We start from the raw sequence: 17,116 nt of genomic DNA on the forward strand, positions 1-17,116 counted from the left end.
TTCAAATAAATTTTCCGGTCCTAAAGTTTATAAAAAAACGAAAACGTTTAAATTCTTAGTTGACCACTTCACCCACATAAATCTTCAAATATTATGATGGTGGTGGTGATGGTAGGAGATCACTACCAAGTGATGGTATACGATAGCGAATAATATCAACCTAGTAGCCCCTATATCTATGTAAATAGTGTGCTAGTAGTCTAACAGTTGGACGGTCGATTGACATACAAAAGTTTGAAAGTGTTTTCGTTTGAGTTACGACAATGCAAGTATTTTCACTGGGAAAATGACGGAAAAGTTAAATAAAAAGCGAAATTTCGATAAAAATTGCACAAGCTCGGCCTTAAGGTGACGCCGCGTTAAAGAAAAAAAACCGTGTTGGATATGTTTTGAAAACAAGCAATGGCACAGCAAAAATGGAAAGGGCGTAAGCGACAAAATGGTTCTTGTCGCGTAATTTAAAAACCATAAATACATTTAATATAAGCTATGGGCAAATTAAAGTGTATGCTTGAACCAATTAATGTACAAATTTTGGAAGCTTAAATCAATTGTTGGCAAAATAGGAATCCCTTTTTACAGAGGTATTTTTGATTGATTATTCTGTGTTATAAAAGTTGACCAATCGTGTTATGCTATGGGTTACTCAAAGAAAAACATGATGAATACTGACAATGATCTTTAATTTCATAGCTTTAGTCATTGCTGAGAAAAATCGATATCGCTACAGCCAAATTATCAAGCCGTCCCCTTAACTTTTGTTATTGTTAGTTAAAACTTATTTTATGTGCACTTCGCACGTGGTGAAAGTAAAATCTTTGATGCCATCTAAGTTATGCTTTCGCATATCAAACTTTGATAGGATTATATTATATTTTATACTAGATCATGTTGCTATCAACATTTATTATAGTTTTGTACTAAAAATAATATTATGTTGTGCGGAAATCGCATATTTGGAGTGAAAACTGTAAGGTTGGGTTGCAATTAAGGCTAAATTTAACTTTAACCTTAAAAAAATAAAAAAATAAAAAATGTTTTATTTCTGAGTAAATTTGAATCAAATTTTTTCAGAATGTCTACCTGATGCCTACCACCGGTTAACTTTGAAAAAAACTTAACTTTGAAATTGACAGATGACAGCTGGTCCAACAAGGTTATAAATGAACGGGGGCGGGGGGGCTGCTGGTAAAGGAGAACTATCAAAAATGGCGTTTTTGTATGATGACAGCGTTAGTTCCTTTTTTCGCCACGTGCATTTAAAATCTTGTCGAGCTCTATGGTTATGGTTAAATCGTCTTGATGGCGTCCATTTTTAACTTTAATCAAAGATTTGACATTTTGCATTGTAGTTAAACTTACAGTTATAGTTAGTTGGTGCAACCCAACCTAAGTAAGCATACTTAATTTTATTCGAATCGTAAGAGCTCAGCAATGCTAAACATACTTTCGGATTTAAATTAAGTGTTACAGTACGGTTCAGTAAATCCATACAAAATTATAAATGTGGAAATCTGAAGTGATTCTGTATGTCTGTTTGTTACCCCTGCACGCTTCAACCGCTGAATCGATTTTGATGAAATTTGGTTTAGAGATACTTTGAGTCCCGGGATAATAATATGATACTTTTTATCCCAGCAAAATGTACGATTCCCGCGCCATTACTGAGTTTCTGCGCAACGGCATTGAGAACGTCATTTAGTAAGTAAAAAGTATTATCTAATACAAAGCATGAATTTAGGATCAAATCAGACCGCGACGGGTCGCGTAGATGCATTTCGTATAGTATGGATTTTGATTTTCAAAATTTCGAAATGCACGTCACGTTGCGCTTTGAATTGACCCTTAGACGTACATTACACGATTTTGCATAACTTTGAAATCACGTTGCTAAAGTCATGTTGAAAATTACATACATTTTTAAATATAATTCGATATCACCCCTGATGAGGGCGGCCATGTATCATACCCAATTACGGATAACGGAGACAAACGAGCGAACGTGGCGCGCGTTTGTTTACCTGATTATCTACAATTGCAGATAAATTTCTATCGTGTCGCTAATATGGTGCTGTACCTGAATGGTAATGGCTTTTAATGGTCAGATTTTTATATAGATAAATAATAACTGATAATAATTTTACCAAAAAAACCGACTCCGAACTTTCATTATCATGGGACTACATATTTTAGTAGTGTCCTCCTTCTAACAAAAAAAGAATCATCAAAATCGGTTCCAACTTCTTCCACAGGAAATTTATCTGCAGATTAACGGCCATTCCCAATATTTGATCTATCTCTGGTTTTGCCCTACTAGAGATAGGAATAGCTCACAATTGACATATATGTCTAATGTGAGCTATTCCTATCTCTAGTAGGGCAAAACCAGAGATAGATCAAATATTGGGAACGGCCTTAAGAAAATTATACTGCCGAATTGAGAAACCTCCGTTTTTAAATTGGTTGAAAATTTTAGCCGCTAATAGCCTCTGACACAGCTAAGTCTGGTTAATCGTGATCTACCATTTAATAACCCGTCTAATCGCGATTCTCCGTGCGCGAATACTGCCCCGCTCACACCTAACCACACCAAATAGTCCTAAAAACCGAATATCGCGCATACACCGTACATTTTTGTCGAGCAAACTTAACACTGTACCTACAATGTCACAATTTAAAGGTATATAGGTATAGTGCTAATAATCAAACAATTTACAACAATAACAATTATTAATGTAACAATTTATTAAATTATACTAAGCGCTTTATTATCATTAATTTTGCGGCTATTTAAGTATTAGATACCGAAGTTCACCGAACTACCTTTAATGCATTTCTCCCATAAGCATGAATTTGTCATACCATGTTCGCCATTTCCCAAAATTCTAACTCCGCCATTCATTGACTTTTCAATCGTAACCCACACACATAGAGTTCAAAGTGGCTTGCAGTCGAGTAATATTTTCGTGTTTCGTCCAAATACAAAGCCAGCAGTTGATTAATGGGTATGACACGTGGGATGTCCGATGCAGTGTCCATTACTGGCTGTACACAAGACAAAGTATGGCTGTCGTGACGTGGCTGACGTCACAGGACATTTAGGGAAGGATACCGTAGGTGTACAGTGTTCTGAAGCCATTTGTAGCTAGGAGAAATTTATTTTTTTAAAATGGGACAAGAGATATTTTCAAAAATACACAGCGCGTAGGTTCCGAAATATAAGCCAGTACACGTCTGGCTATGTGCTCACTTCATGTATTCGATGCTATATTGTACTGGTAACTGGACAGAAACAAGTGTGGCATAATATTATTATATTGACATCTCAACGAAGTCATTTATTATTATGTCAATGTACTATGCCTATTGAGTACATTGTTTCGGCACGAATTTTCAGTACAGCATCGATTATAGCCCCGACGCCTCCGTGGTCTAGTGGTACAGAGCGCGGCTCTTGAGTCGGAGGTCGTGGGTTCTATTCCCGCGTTGGAAACATGTTATTTCCAAGTTTGGTTAGGACAATGCAGGCTGATCACCTGATTGTCTGATAAGTAAGATGATCCATGCGTCGGATGGGCATGTAAAAGTCGGTCCTGTCGGTCTTCCGTCCCACTGGGTTATGAGTGTAAAGGAATAGAGAGTACTCTTGTCTACTGCGCACACACTTAGGCACTATAAAATAGGGATGACGACAAGGTCAAAGATTAGCGAATTTTGATAATAAAATCAAGAAATCATGGTAAAAAATAAGTGCTCCCAAAATTTCAGTTCGATAGCATTTGTATTTTTTTTATTATGCGCCTTCAAAGTTGGATAATCAAGTCGAATTTATTTTCAATTAAATTTTTTAATATTTGTATACCATTCGATAACTTATGCAATTAAAAGCTACTTTTGTTAAGAAACCACTTTCATAAACGCAATATTTAATATACCTATTGAACAAAATTTTCTCCCGATGCGTACAAACTACGAAAGAGTGACGTCAGTCTTTCGTAGCACTTTGTATGGAGCGTTTCGGGCAGGTCTATTTTATGAGATGTTTGAATTGTCATATCTTGGTGAATTTTTAAGCAATCAGAGTAATTCTTTCAGCGATGTTTCTATTTTTTAGGGGTCTTTCAATTACCAATAAGAAAAAAAATTAGTCATCATGCCTATTACTCCTGCGTAGCTGGCCTAGTTTCAATGAAACCGGCCACCGTCATCGAAACCGGTGTGGGAGCTATTATTATTATTATAGCCCTGGCCTATTTACTGGCTTATATTTCGTATTGCCAGACAAATAACGTCCTTACTACACCGAACGAAATGGACACAAACACTCGGTATAAGCAAAAAGTTTCGTAGTAAAAGTTAAGAAGTAGTCACAATTTTGTGGACATAAGAGGAAACTTATGTGATTTTCTTTCTCAAATGTTAACTTATGTGATTCTATTACGAAAGGTGAAAGCATCACCAACTATTTACGACATATTATCATATTATACGAGTATCAACAGTATAACTCTTACACTTAAACTCTCTGGGTATTACTTGTATGAAATTAATCCATACTAATATTAAAGGAGTGAGCACACTGAGACGGGCCGTGCCGGGGCTCAGCATGCCGGGGCGCATCGCAAAAATCCGCCTCCATACAATTTGTAAGCGGATGCGCGTATCGCACACTGTACCGGGGCGCATTGGCGTGGATTTCTGCTCGGCGGATTTCCGTCAATGCGACACGGCCCGACAAGACCCGCTGCACCCCGGCGACAGTGTGCTATAGCAAGTGGCGTGCGGATGTGATGCGATGCGGCCCGGCAAGCCTCGGCTCAAAATCCGTCAATGCATTGCGCGCCGACCCGCCCCGGCACAGTGGGCGTTAAAATCCGTCAATGCGATGCGACCCGCCCGGCAATAGTGTGCTATAGCGCATTTTACGCTGCGCTGAGCCCCGATCCGCCCCGGCACGCGCCGACAAACTGTGCGCGTACCTTAATATTATGTACTGCAAAAGTTTGTCTGTCTGTTACCTCTTTAGTTTTCACGCTTAAACCGCTGAACTGATTTTGTTCAAAGGTATGGAGATAATTTTGGTTTCGGAAAAGGACATAGGATAGTTTTAAGCCCGGAAAAATGTAGAGTTCCCGCCCGATAATCGAATTTACGCGCAAGGGAGATGCGGGCGTCATATTATTCTGATTTCCTAATAAATTGTGGTGGTATGCTCAAAATATCTGTAGGTAGACATATTTTTGAGCTTATAACCAACGAATGTTATAGACATTTTACAGAATATCACACAGTTTTTTTAAATCATTCCTTATCTATAATATAAAAATGAGTCGCTAAATGTGTTGCTAAGCGCAAAACTCGAGAACGGTTGGACCGATTTCGCTAATTCTTTTTTTTAAATATTCCTTGAAGTACGAGAATGGTTCTTACGGAGAGAAAAATTCTAAAAAAAAAAAAATTCCTGAAAAAGTCTAAAAACAACACTTTTATATATAAAAATGGATTTTCAATTGTGTTAGTAACTCTAAAACTCGAAAACGGCTGAACGGATTGGGCTGATTTTAGTCTTAAAATATTCGTAGATGTCCAGGGAAGGTTTTAAAGTGACAAGAAGTTCACCGGGACAGTTAGTTTTAATAATATTATTATTATTGAAGTAACAAAACATGATTTGGAGTTAAGAATGGTGGGTTGCCAATAAAGTGTACGAAAGTAAGTACTTACATTTTAACATAGCCGGAAATACATTGTACTCCTAGCCCAACCCATTTTTCATTACGAACAATTTCAGCAACTTTCAGGCAAAGGCTAAAAAATAAAAGGCAATATTTTCGCTACAGGGAATGTGCCAGAATTTCAGGGCAAAGTCATTAGCATCTAAATCAAATGTGTTAACACGCCCGAAGATCGGAGGGTCAAATTAATGACTCACAGAATAATTAGCGAACCTCGCGTTGCCCGTATTAACACGGGTTATTTTTTTTTTTGTGTAATCATCAACATTACAGACAGGCTTTTTTTAGACACTAGATTGACACAACTTTATTGCGCCAAAATTCTTTTACAAACCCATACATTTTTCGGGATTAAAAAGTAGCCTATTTCCTTTCCTGGGTCTCGCGACGGTCAGCGGTTTGGGCCTGAAGAGGTAACAGACAGCCAGACACAGTACTTCCGCACAAACAATGGGTGGCACTCCGGGAGTACAGGCAGAAGTGAAAAACGAAACATCAGGCATACTCTTTCTTCCATGCGGCTTTTTTTGCACCCATTGTTCTTTATTTTGTTTTCTAAATCGCCAACTAAAAGTCTCAACGTCATGACTGGTCCCTAAATATCACTTAATACACCGAAAAGGATGAGATAAATCTAGTGTGATATTGTTATGAGCGGGATGACAGGTGAGCTAGAAGGATGATCAGATCATTCATTCTCAGCAGAAGCAAAACTCCTTCGAGCGGCGAGCATTAATCTTCCCGTGACGACTGGATTACGGATCATGAGTGAAATAAGACCGAGCTCGTGTATATGCGGAGCGTTTTGCGGTGCGTAGAAAATTTCCTGTGCTAGAAGAATACTTTAAACTTGAAGAGAAAATGATACACAGTAGGTACTTGGCCTGATACATACGCATTATTAATTCTACTTTGCTTTTTAAGAGATATGATAAACTGTCCAAAGTTTTAAGATTGAACGTTAAAGCAAACGCTGTTTTGGTGATAAAGATTATAATGATTACTTCCTATTAGCCTTAAAATATTATAAGCTATCAAAAAACAAAGGTTGTTAATGCTGAGTGGTTGCAGACGTAATAAATAAATTGCATCTCAAAAATGTGCAACGATAAATAAGTATTTACTTTAAAAACAAGCTATCCGCTCCGCTATCTGCTCCGCTTTCCGCTTCACCCGTGCAGATGTCCAAACCTAAGCCGCAGATATTCTCTGAATGCTGCAATGATACGCCGGCACTGATCCTGCAGACGGATGGTTGTTTCTGGAAATTGGGAAACATGATTAATAATAATAATTCTGTAATGTGCTGTGTAAGCTTATGACTTGTTAATTTCGCAGTATTCAATATTTTCGTAATCGAATTCCATCATTTAAAGGCTTCGCTTCTTTTTAAGCTACTGCATAGCTTTTATCGCGGGCTTTGAGTGCGGTGACCGAATCAAGAAATTCCGTAACGAAAAATACCTAACACGCCCCAATCCGACTTCGTGCGGCGTTGCCAGACTTCGACACGGGGTTTTCGTGCGTGCGACTAGACGTATGCGAATAATAATAATTGGATAAGTTGATAAAAATGCTATGCGATAGCTTTACCGCGGTAGTCCCCGAGTGCCACACGTATTTTAGGGTTCCGTACCCAAAGGGTAAAAACGGGACCCTATTACTGAGACTTCGATGTCTGTCCGGCTGTCTATCTGTCTCTCTCCAGGCTGTATCTCAAGAACACAGATTGTGTATTTCTGTTGCCGCTATAACAAACATAATATACCGTACTAATAAAAAATATTTAAGGGGGGCTCCCATACAACCAACGTGATTTTTTTTGGCTTTTTTTGCTCGATATTAATAATGGCAACAGGTAGGGATATAATCTGATTCAAAACTTTACACCGCACGTTGTCCATCAATAAAATCGATATTTCATCGCAGCGTTAGAGAAAATAGAGAAACATAATACAGGCGGAATATTGACAAGGTTTACATGAAAATTGTGTCCGCCGGACCGTGTACGCAATTATCGGACGCCGGACCCGTCCGTATTATACCACGGACATGTTACCCTGTCCGTCCGTCTGATGGGTACATAAATAAATGTAAAAATGTATGATCTTTTTAAATATTGTGAAATTTGTAAGTTGATAGTGGAGAGCTGCTGCTGAGCTGCGTGAAATGCTGGATGTAAATCTTACCCTATATTTTTTACCCAACATAGAAAATAGTAAGATAAGGAAGTCAGAAGGAAATATTAGCTTCATAGTGACAGTCATGCTATACCTAAATTAAGTAATGATTCGATGAACGGGGCTTCAATCATGATTACAAAAATGTATTGTAATTTGAATGAGCTATTTTCGTCTTATAAAATAAATGAGAGACGAGGATCGACTTTTTACATCGATGACCATGTTACGTTTAGAAGTAATTTTATAGTGCCCAAGTGTGTGCTCAGTACGCAAGATCACTCTTTGCTCTGGCTACTGAGCAATCAGAGAGCCTGCATTTTCCTACAGGCTTAGCATGATCATCATAAAAACGGTTTTTTTCTACGGAAGAATAGACAAAGTGACTGTTAGACAAAGGAAATCCGCCATTTTGTCGATAAAATCTGTCAGTATGTCGATTCTTTCCCATGTCTACTGTTGTTATGCTAAGCCTGGTTTTAATGACATCAGTCACCCTCACCGAAACCGGTGTAGGGGTATTTTTTTTACGAAAATTCATTTAGCTCTAGTTTAAAGTAAATTGTTACCATACTCCTGATATATACCCGAGTATAATCTAAGTTCGCGATGAACTGTATAATGTACACATTCCTGACATAGCAGTTCTAAGTTCACGTTAAACATCTCAAGTAATTCGCACAAGAACAAAGTGACGAGCATAATTCAGCTAATCGCAAAACTTGGAGAGAAGTTCTTGCGACCTTTAGTTTGGGGATTCCAAAATTGAATAACATTAGTAGTTTGTACAGGCGATTACATATTTATAGTGTTACTATAGTTTGTGCGTTTTAAGATGATATGGGTGACAGTTCTCATATTCCTTGCTACGGGTTTTTTTTTAACAAGAAAACAAAAAAATCAAAATGTAATAAATAATATTCCATCTATAAAAACAAATGTTTCCTATAATTGTAAATGAATATATGAAAAGTTGCTAAATGCTAACTTATTAATATAAAATTATAAATATTAACTGTGAAAACAGGAGTAAAAATTATTGTTACGAAAATATTTGAAAAATGTCAGATTCATGAAACGGAACTTATGCCAATAGAGATTGACACTGTTGAATCGAAATCAAATCGATAAAAATGGCGGCCATTTTAAATCGCCGGCGCCACTCTGAAACGTCAGTACGAAATCGATAATTTCGATTGCAATTCCTTTACGAAGTGATTCAATATTTTTAAATTATCGATTAATTTTTTTAGGTAACTTCACTACTATTGTCAATTATTATTTTTTCACCCAATCATATTAAAATGCACAAACTATTAGGCAAACGTTTCTTTGCCATATAAAGTATTTCGCCCGTATTATTTTATTGAAGTGACTAAATAAGTATGTCACCATGGCAACGTCCATCGCTATCCCGTCGCACAAACAATGGTCGCCGTCAGTCTCGAGTTGTAGTAATTTACTATTATTTTTCAACAAATGCACTTATCAATAAAAACAAAAGTAGCCAGTAGCCGATTCTCAGACCCACTGAGTATGCATATAAAATTTGGTTAAAATCAGTAAAACCGTTTCGGAGGAGTACGCGGCCTAACATTGTGACACGAGAATTTTATATAGAAAAAGATAATACAGGGAGGTTTTTCTTGTTAAATATTTATAAATATTTTCTTTTCCCGATAAAAGTGTTCCATGCCTTTTCCCGGGAATAGTTAGTGACTCGCCGGTTCATTTAAATTTTTACTCCCTTAAAATCGCTTCAGCGATTTAGGCGTAAAGACAGATAGACAGACAGACACACTTTCGCATTTATAATATTAGTATGGAAATATGGAAGTCACAAAGTGGCATTTTATTTCGATTTTTTATCGGTCGCGATTCTTTCGGCAAAGATCGAACCTACAGCTAGATCAAAATCAGATTCATCGCCTTCATTCTTGTAGTATAAACCCAACTTGCTTGCACAAACGACCATTGGGCCACAGTATCACATGAACGTGTGGAACAAACAGGGAATGCTAAAGCTAACGTACTGCCTTACAAAACTTGTTATTTGCATGGAAGTTGTATATTGCGGCCGCTACTTCGCAACTCCACGAGTAAACATTTAAACTTTGTATCTATTTACTTTACCATGCCGATGGGATTCCAGTTGAATAACTGAAAAGTTGACGGTGTGTGCCTTTTGTGGATCCTTTACTCACTTACGTGCTGATAAATTGATGTTTGATAGTGCTGGCGCCAGTAGGACTGGATTACAGTACCTACTAGATTAGCACTATATCAGTGTAGTGGATATGTCGCATCTGGTTTAATCTGCGATTCGATTGAATGACTAGTGTATACAGTGACAAATGTGCAATCTTCTTAAAGCTAAACCAATCTTGATGAATGATGGTTTGGAAGACAACATAGTTTGACACCCATAAAAGAACATGCGATAGTTTTTATCCCAAAAATATGTACGATTACCGCGTGACAAGTGAATTTATTCGCAATATTATATTATTATTATGTGCGTACTAATTATTATTAAGAATTAATTAACAGAATGAAGTTACAATGAATAAATTATAATAATTTATTCACTTTGAGATCTTTTGTTGTATAAATTTTCGAAATATATTTTCATAGTTTAGTGATAAACAGACATCAAAAGGTGCTTTGATCGAGTCAACGCATATTAAGTACGCTCCATTGCCGTCGAGACAAAGGTCTTGTCGTACGAATTTACAATTAAGTATTATAATTTTGTTTACACGTTGTCTACAGAAGTGTTGATAAATAGTATAGCATATAGGTAAACGCTATACTATTTATCAACACTTACAGTTCTGTAATGAAAAAAATCGGCCAAGTGCGAGTCGGACTCGCGCACGAAGGGTTCCGTACTTTTATAGAGCAAACATAGATCAAAAATTGTGTTTTTGTATGGGAGGCCCTTAATTTCTTATTTTATTTTAAAATTATTCTTAAATATTGAAGAAGACATAATATAATTAAGACTTTTGTGAAAATATTAAGTGCCTACATGTTGCCATTATTGATATCGAGCAAAAAAGGCCAATAAAATCACGTTTATTGTATGGGAGCCCCCTTTAAATATTAATTTTATTTTGTTTTTAGTATTTGTTATAGTGGCAACAGATATACACAATCTGTGATTTTTTCAGAACTCTAGCTATAGCGGTTCTTGAGATACAGCCTGGAGACATACAGACGGACAGACAGACATCGAAGTCTCAAGAATAGGGTCCCGTTTTTACCCTTTGGGTACGGAACCCTAAAAACTCTGTGGGCACTTTGTTGTCCACAGAAGTTTAAATAAAAATATACGTATTTTTACCACATCAGTGTAAAAAAATTATATGTCAAGTTTTTTTTTTCGACTTTCGTATCGTTGGGCATTAAAAAGATTTAATTTAAAAAATCGAATCCTAACCTAGTATGTCCGTCTGACGTCTCACATATTTTATACACAAGGCTACAGCAGTAGCAAAAACCTAACCCCTCCGCATTAAAAAGATATTTTAATTTAACCACCATATTGAACCAAGTATATCAAACCAGTGAAAAAAAGTATCTCGTCAAGTTCAGTGATTTTTTTTAAATATCCGATGCATCAAAAAAAAAGTTAACTACAAAAATCGAATTCGAAGTGAGAAATGCGCGGCTGTTGTTGTAAAGCAATGATAATATTATTATTATCATGATGAAGGACCCTGCGCACAATTTCTTTATTAAGTGGGCGACTAACCCTAAATTGTCGATTTTATAATACATTTTTATACTTGAAAATAAGCCCCGAACTGTTTCATTTTCTAAAATTAGATACTACATTATATTTCCGAGAATTCGATCTGAGCAAAAACACGATATCTTAAAATTTTTTCGATAGAAAAACATCACAAAGATGCATCTAATTTTCACGAATTTTTCATTTATCGCCATAACCGTGCATTGAACTAAGTTAAGATTTTAACACATTTTATAAAATTCTATCATTGAGAGATCGACCAAGCGGATTTTTAAAATGTTGTATATTTATCGAGTTATATACTAATTTAGCGATGAATCCGCGTCGTGCTTTTTCACCTGGCATATGAAAGACGGGCGTGAGTGTGAAGAGAGAAGGACGATGTTTGATTTTTTGGGTTAGTCGCCCTCTTAATACAAAGTAAGCGCTTTCCAGTACACGTGTCAGAACAATACAATTATTGAGTATCGAATTTAGTCGCTTGTCCTAAACAATCAGGCAACTCACATACGGGCAAAAACTAAACACATCGCCTCGCTAACTATAATGTAAGGGTCAAAGGGTCCAAACTGAACTAGTTCGCAATTTCGGCCCTCAAATATTTGCTTAGTACAATTTATAGGATTCAGCGTTTATAGAATTAACGTCAAACGTCCCTGGGTACTTAGACTTGTCGCATTCGATAAATTCAAACGCGAAGCTGGACTTAAAGATTTGGCATCAATAATCGCGCAACAAAAGTAAGCGCTATGTGATCGCGATGTATAAAATACCAAGCATTCTGTTATTAGTAACTTAGCTATCGAATTGTCGAATGCAAGTTTTCTAAGCACCCTGGTACTTATTACTTTGGTTTGTTTTGCATTGAGTTGACGGCTGGAAGTTTCATAATCTTTTAAGACGTCGGTTATCTCGATTAGCATAAAGTTTGTGGGGGCTTAGTTAACGTAACGTTACACAATTGTTATACTTAAATTGAGTGGGATTTGTTTTTTTTTTATTTGAAATGGACTGGTACACTGGGCGTTAACTGTATAATAAAACTAAAGAAAATAGAAAAGAATAGAAGATTCTAAAAAGAAGAAGTTCAAAAGAGGTAACTGATTGAGATGAAATCAATGACGTATGTCCAGTCCTAGGGCAATATACGGAATATTCGCTTTTTATATACGATTTGACCCTAAAAAATGTTCTCGTAACAAAATTTATTTTCTATTAAACAGATATGCGTCGCATGTTGTCGTGAATGAAATATTTGGTTTAAGTGCAATAATAAAAAATAAAAATCGTCCAAGTGCGACTCAAAGTCATTTTATTTTCTTTTTAGTATTTTTTGTTACAGCGGCAACAGAAATACACAATCTGTGAAAATTTCAGAAGCCCAGTTGAAGCGGTTCTTGAGATACAGCCTGGAGACAGACAGATTGACAGACGGACAGACATCATCTCAGTAATAGGGTACCGTTTTTACCCTTTGGGTACGGAACCCAACTTTAACCGTTAATTACACGGAAAACAACTTGCTTAAAAATTCTCATTTCATTAACTGGGCACCTAGTTTAATGTCGTCGTTATCACGGCTTCAGTTGTCTGGGGATTTGTACGGGGAAATTGTGGTGGACCTAACGCGCTGTCTTTTATGGTCCACCCACAGGTGCAGTCCTGGGTAATTGAATTTGCTGTGTGGCGGTGATTTTGTAATACCAAACTTGGAAATACGCCGTAAACGGTGTAAAACAGAGATTGCTTGGTGAAAGCGCATACGTAAAGTGGCGCTAAACTTTAAGCTTCAGCTTAATAACTACCACACCGGTTTCGTTGAAGGTGGCAAGTCGCAGGAGTAATTTTATAGTGCCCAAGTGTGTGCGCAGTACTTACACAAGAACACTCTCTAACCTCTATTCCTTTTAAGATACGCTTATACGGGCAACTAAAATTGCTCCACTCCAGTCAATTCTCGTCAACTTTGACGTCACGACTACATCAAGCAATTTTCGGCAACAAGCAGCAACAAGCAGCAATATTGCGCAATACATCGCAATACAATTGAGCGATATAGCGCAACTTCATCAACTAGTTACTAGGCAATACTGTCATACACGAGCCCATCGAATATTCGTCAATTCGTATCGGCGACATTGAGCGATATGAAATATCTGGAGCAATATCGCCGAAATAATTGCCGCAATTTATTGAAATTGCTCCATATTGCTCCACTAATTGCTCCAGATCGGTCCTTTCGTGTCGCCGGGCAATTATTGCCACAATTGTTGCCCATGTAAGCGCATCTTAACTCTCATAACCCAGTGAGACTGACGACCGACACGACTGGCGACAGATCAGGCACAGGACCGACTTTTTACATGCCCATCCGACGCATGGATCATCTTACTTGTGGGACAATCAGGTGATCAGCCTGCATTTTCCTAACCAAACTTGGAAATAAAATGTTTCCAACGCGGTAATCGAACCCACGACCTCCGAGTCAAGAGCCACGCTCTTAACCACTGAACCACGGAGTCGTTAAGAAGAAGTTTTAGCTTTAAGAAGACCTATTCAAACAAGAACTCAAACACTCTGTATCTACTTACGCAGTGTTTGAATTTTAGGTCTTCTTTGATCGGTTGAGAATGTTTTATACTATTATACTAGACGAGCTTTTGCCTGCGGCTTCGCTCGCGTTATTTAGTATTAGTATATACAAACATGCATCCCCTATTTTAACCCCTTGGAGGTGGAATTGATCAAAATCCTTTCTGAGCGGATAACATCCGTACCATCTACCTGCATGCCAAATTTCAGCCCGATCCGTCCAGTGGTTTGGGCTGTGCGTAGATAGATCACTATGTCAATCAGTCAGTCACCTTTGAGTTTTATATATATAGATAGAGGACGCCTGCAACTCTTTTGCGCCAAAATTTGTGTCGAATCGTAAGTTTGTCCGAGATAAAAAGTATCATAATATTATGTCCTTTCCTGGAACTAAAAGTATCACCATACCCAGCAAAATCAGTTCACCGGTTTAGGCATGAAGAGGTAACAGACAGAGAGATACTCTTTCGCATTTATAATATTATTATTATCAAAGTATAGATTAGATATTTTAATCCTTGTTTTTATAAATTTCGCATAACGGACATTTAGTACTGTCTTTGGTAGGATAATAATGTGTACACGATGCAAAAGTCATCAAAATGGTTTCATTCAATGAATTCGCTACAAATCAAAATAGCAGATTCAATCGGATTACTTCAACTTATCTAAGTTTCTATACTTATCAATTTACGTTTCGTTTTTTTAACGAAGTCAACACACCACACAACTCAGCTTTTAGAATCCCTCTGAGAGTCCTTTAATTATTGTTACACGCACTGCATCTAATAACAGAGCACTCATTTCGCGAGACAATTTCGTCGAATTACGACCTCTGGGGGGTAGAAGTTAAATTAAAGGGTTATGCCGACCGTACACTGTTGGTTTAGGATGTTGATAAAATACATTTTGTTAGTCGCGAGCTTAATCGCATTGTCGCATGTTGGTGCGGGCTTGTATAAAAAAATATCTTAAAAGAGATGGTTATAAAAAAGACACGCATTCAACAGTGGCAAGTAAAATAGCAACCTCAAAATACGCTGAGAATGTGCCATTTTAGATTATAAGGCTGCGTTTCCACTGAAGCGGAGCGGAGCTTAGCGGTGCCGAATTGACCAATAACCATGCTCGAAATCTTCGATCCGCTTCGCTGTCATTCCGCTGGCATAGCACGATTGGTCAATTCGGGCACCGCTAAGCTCCGCTTCGCTTCAGTGGAAACGCAGCCTTAAGGCAGATTTACATTGAGTCAGTAACTGACGTCAGTCCACTGACGTGTCTGTGCTGACCTGGCACTGCCATAGTGTAGCCAAATTACATAAAATCAGTAGCTGTCGTCAGTATATACTGTGCTGTCTTGAAATCAATTATTTATACTATGGCAATGCCAGGTCAGCACTGGCACGGCAGTGGACCAACGTCGGTTACTGACTCACTGAAAATCTGCCTTTGTTGCTGCATCTTGCAGGGCTAAGTAGTTCAATAACAAAAGTTTCCTGTTCAAGTAACAGAATTAATTAAAACAATACTAATAAAACACTATTTTTGGTGCACTTTTTCCACTATATTCAGAAATAATTATATATTTTAACAAATTACACGACCGGTTTCGAAATAAATCATCTTCAGCTTATTTCGAAACCGGTCGTGTAATTTGTTAAAATTTATAATTATTTCTGAATATAGTGGAAAAAGTGCACGAAAAATAGTGTTTTATTGGTATTCAACATGAATTTCCACCAAGAACCAACAGTACGAGTACAATCAATTAGGTAAATATATTAATTAAGACAAGCTAGGTGATCGTAACATTAACGAAATAAAAAAAAAAAAAATTTAAAATAATAATAATAATAATAATAATATCTATGGACGCTTCACACCACGTCAGTCTGGCCCTGTGGTAAGTACCTGAAGGACTTGTGTTACAGGTACCAGACAACGGAAATATATTTAATACTTTTATACTATACATATATTTAAGATTTTTATTATATGATACATATATTTAATACACATCCATGACCCAGGAACTTTGAAAACTTTTTGTTCCGTCGGCGGGACTCGAACCCGCGACCCCCGGCTTGAGCTACCAACGCGCTCACCACTGAGCCACAGAGGTCGTCAAATATATATACAGGGTGTAACAAAAATAAGTGATAATACTTTAGGATGTGTACGTGTTCCTTGTAGAGAGTTCACTGTGAAAGTAGCAGCCCTGAACGACCAACTTTTTTTTTCACTTTTGTATGGGGAAAATCGTGACGCTCGGGCCCTTGCCCATACAAAAGTGAAAAAAAAAATTCGTCTTTCAGCGCTGCTACTTTCACAGTGAACTCTCTACAAGGAACACGTACGCACCCTAAAGTATTATCACTTATTTTTGTTACACCTTGTATATATATATATATATATATATTTGACGACCTCTGTGGCTCAGTGGTGAGCGCGTTGGTAGCTCATTATATATTTATGAAATAAGGGGGCAAACGAGCAAACGGGTCACCTGATGGAAAGCAACTTCCGTCGCCCATGGACACTCGCAGCATCAGAAGAGTTGCAGGTGCGTTGCCGGCCTTCTAAGGGGTAATAGGGGAGGGTAGGGAAGGGAATAGGGGAGGGTACGGAAGGAAATAGGGGAGGGTAGGGAAAGGAAAAGGGTAGGGGGTTGGGCCTCCGGTAAACTCACTTACTCGGCGAAACACAGCGGAAGCGCTGTTTCAAGCCGGTTTTCTGTGAGGACGTGGTATCTCTCCGGTCGAGCCGGCCCATTCGTGCCGAAGCATGGCTCTCCCACGTCAAAATAGCTTTGATAACCTTATAGATCTGTTAATTGTACCTACTTGTCTATT

General features: G+C 37.6%; 1 protein-coding gene across 1 annotated transcript in view; it reads left to right on the forward strand.

Moving 5' to 3' along the window:
* The window catches only part of LOC121730712 (Down syndrome cell adhesion molecule-like protein Dscam2), a gene marked incomplete at its 3' end in the record, with an annotated part of 170,494 nt that overhangs the window by 92,612 nt on the left and 60,766 nt on the right, over window positions 1–17,116 (forward strand). The gene's annotated exons all lie outside the window — the stretch shown is intronic.

The sequence above is a fragment of the Aricia agestis genome, chromosome 9 (genome assembly GCF_905147365.1).
Source record: "Aricia agestis chromosome 9, ilAriAges1.1, whole genome shotgun sequence".
Taxonomy (NCBI): Eukaryota; Metazoa; Arthropoda; class Insecta; order Lepidoptera; family Lycaenidae; genus Aricia; species Aricia agestis.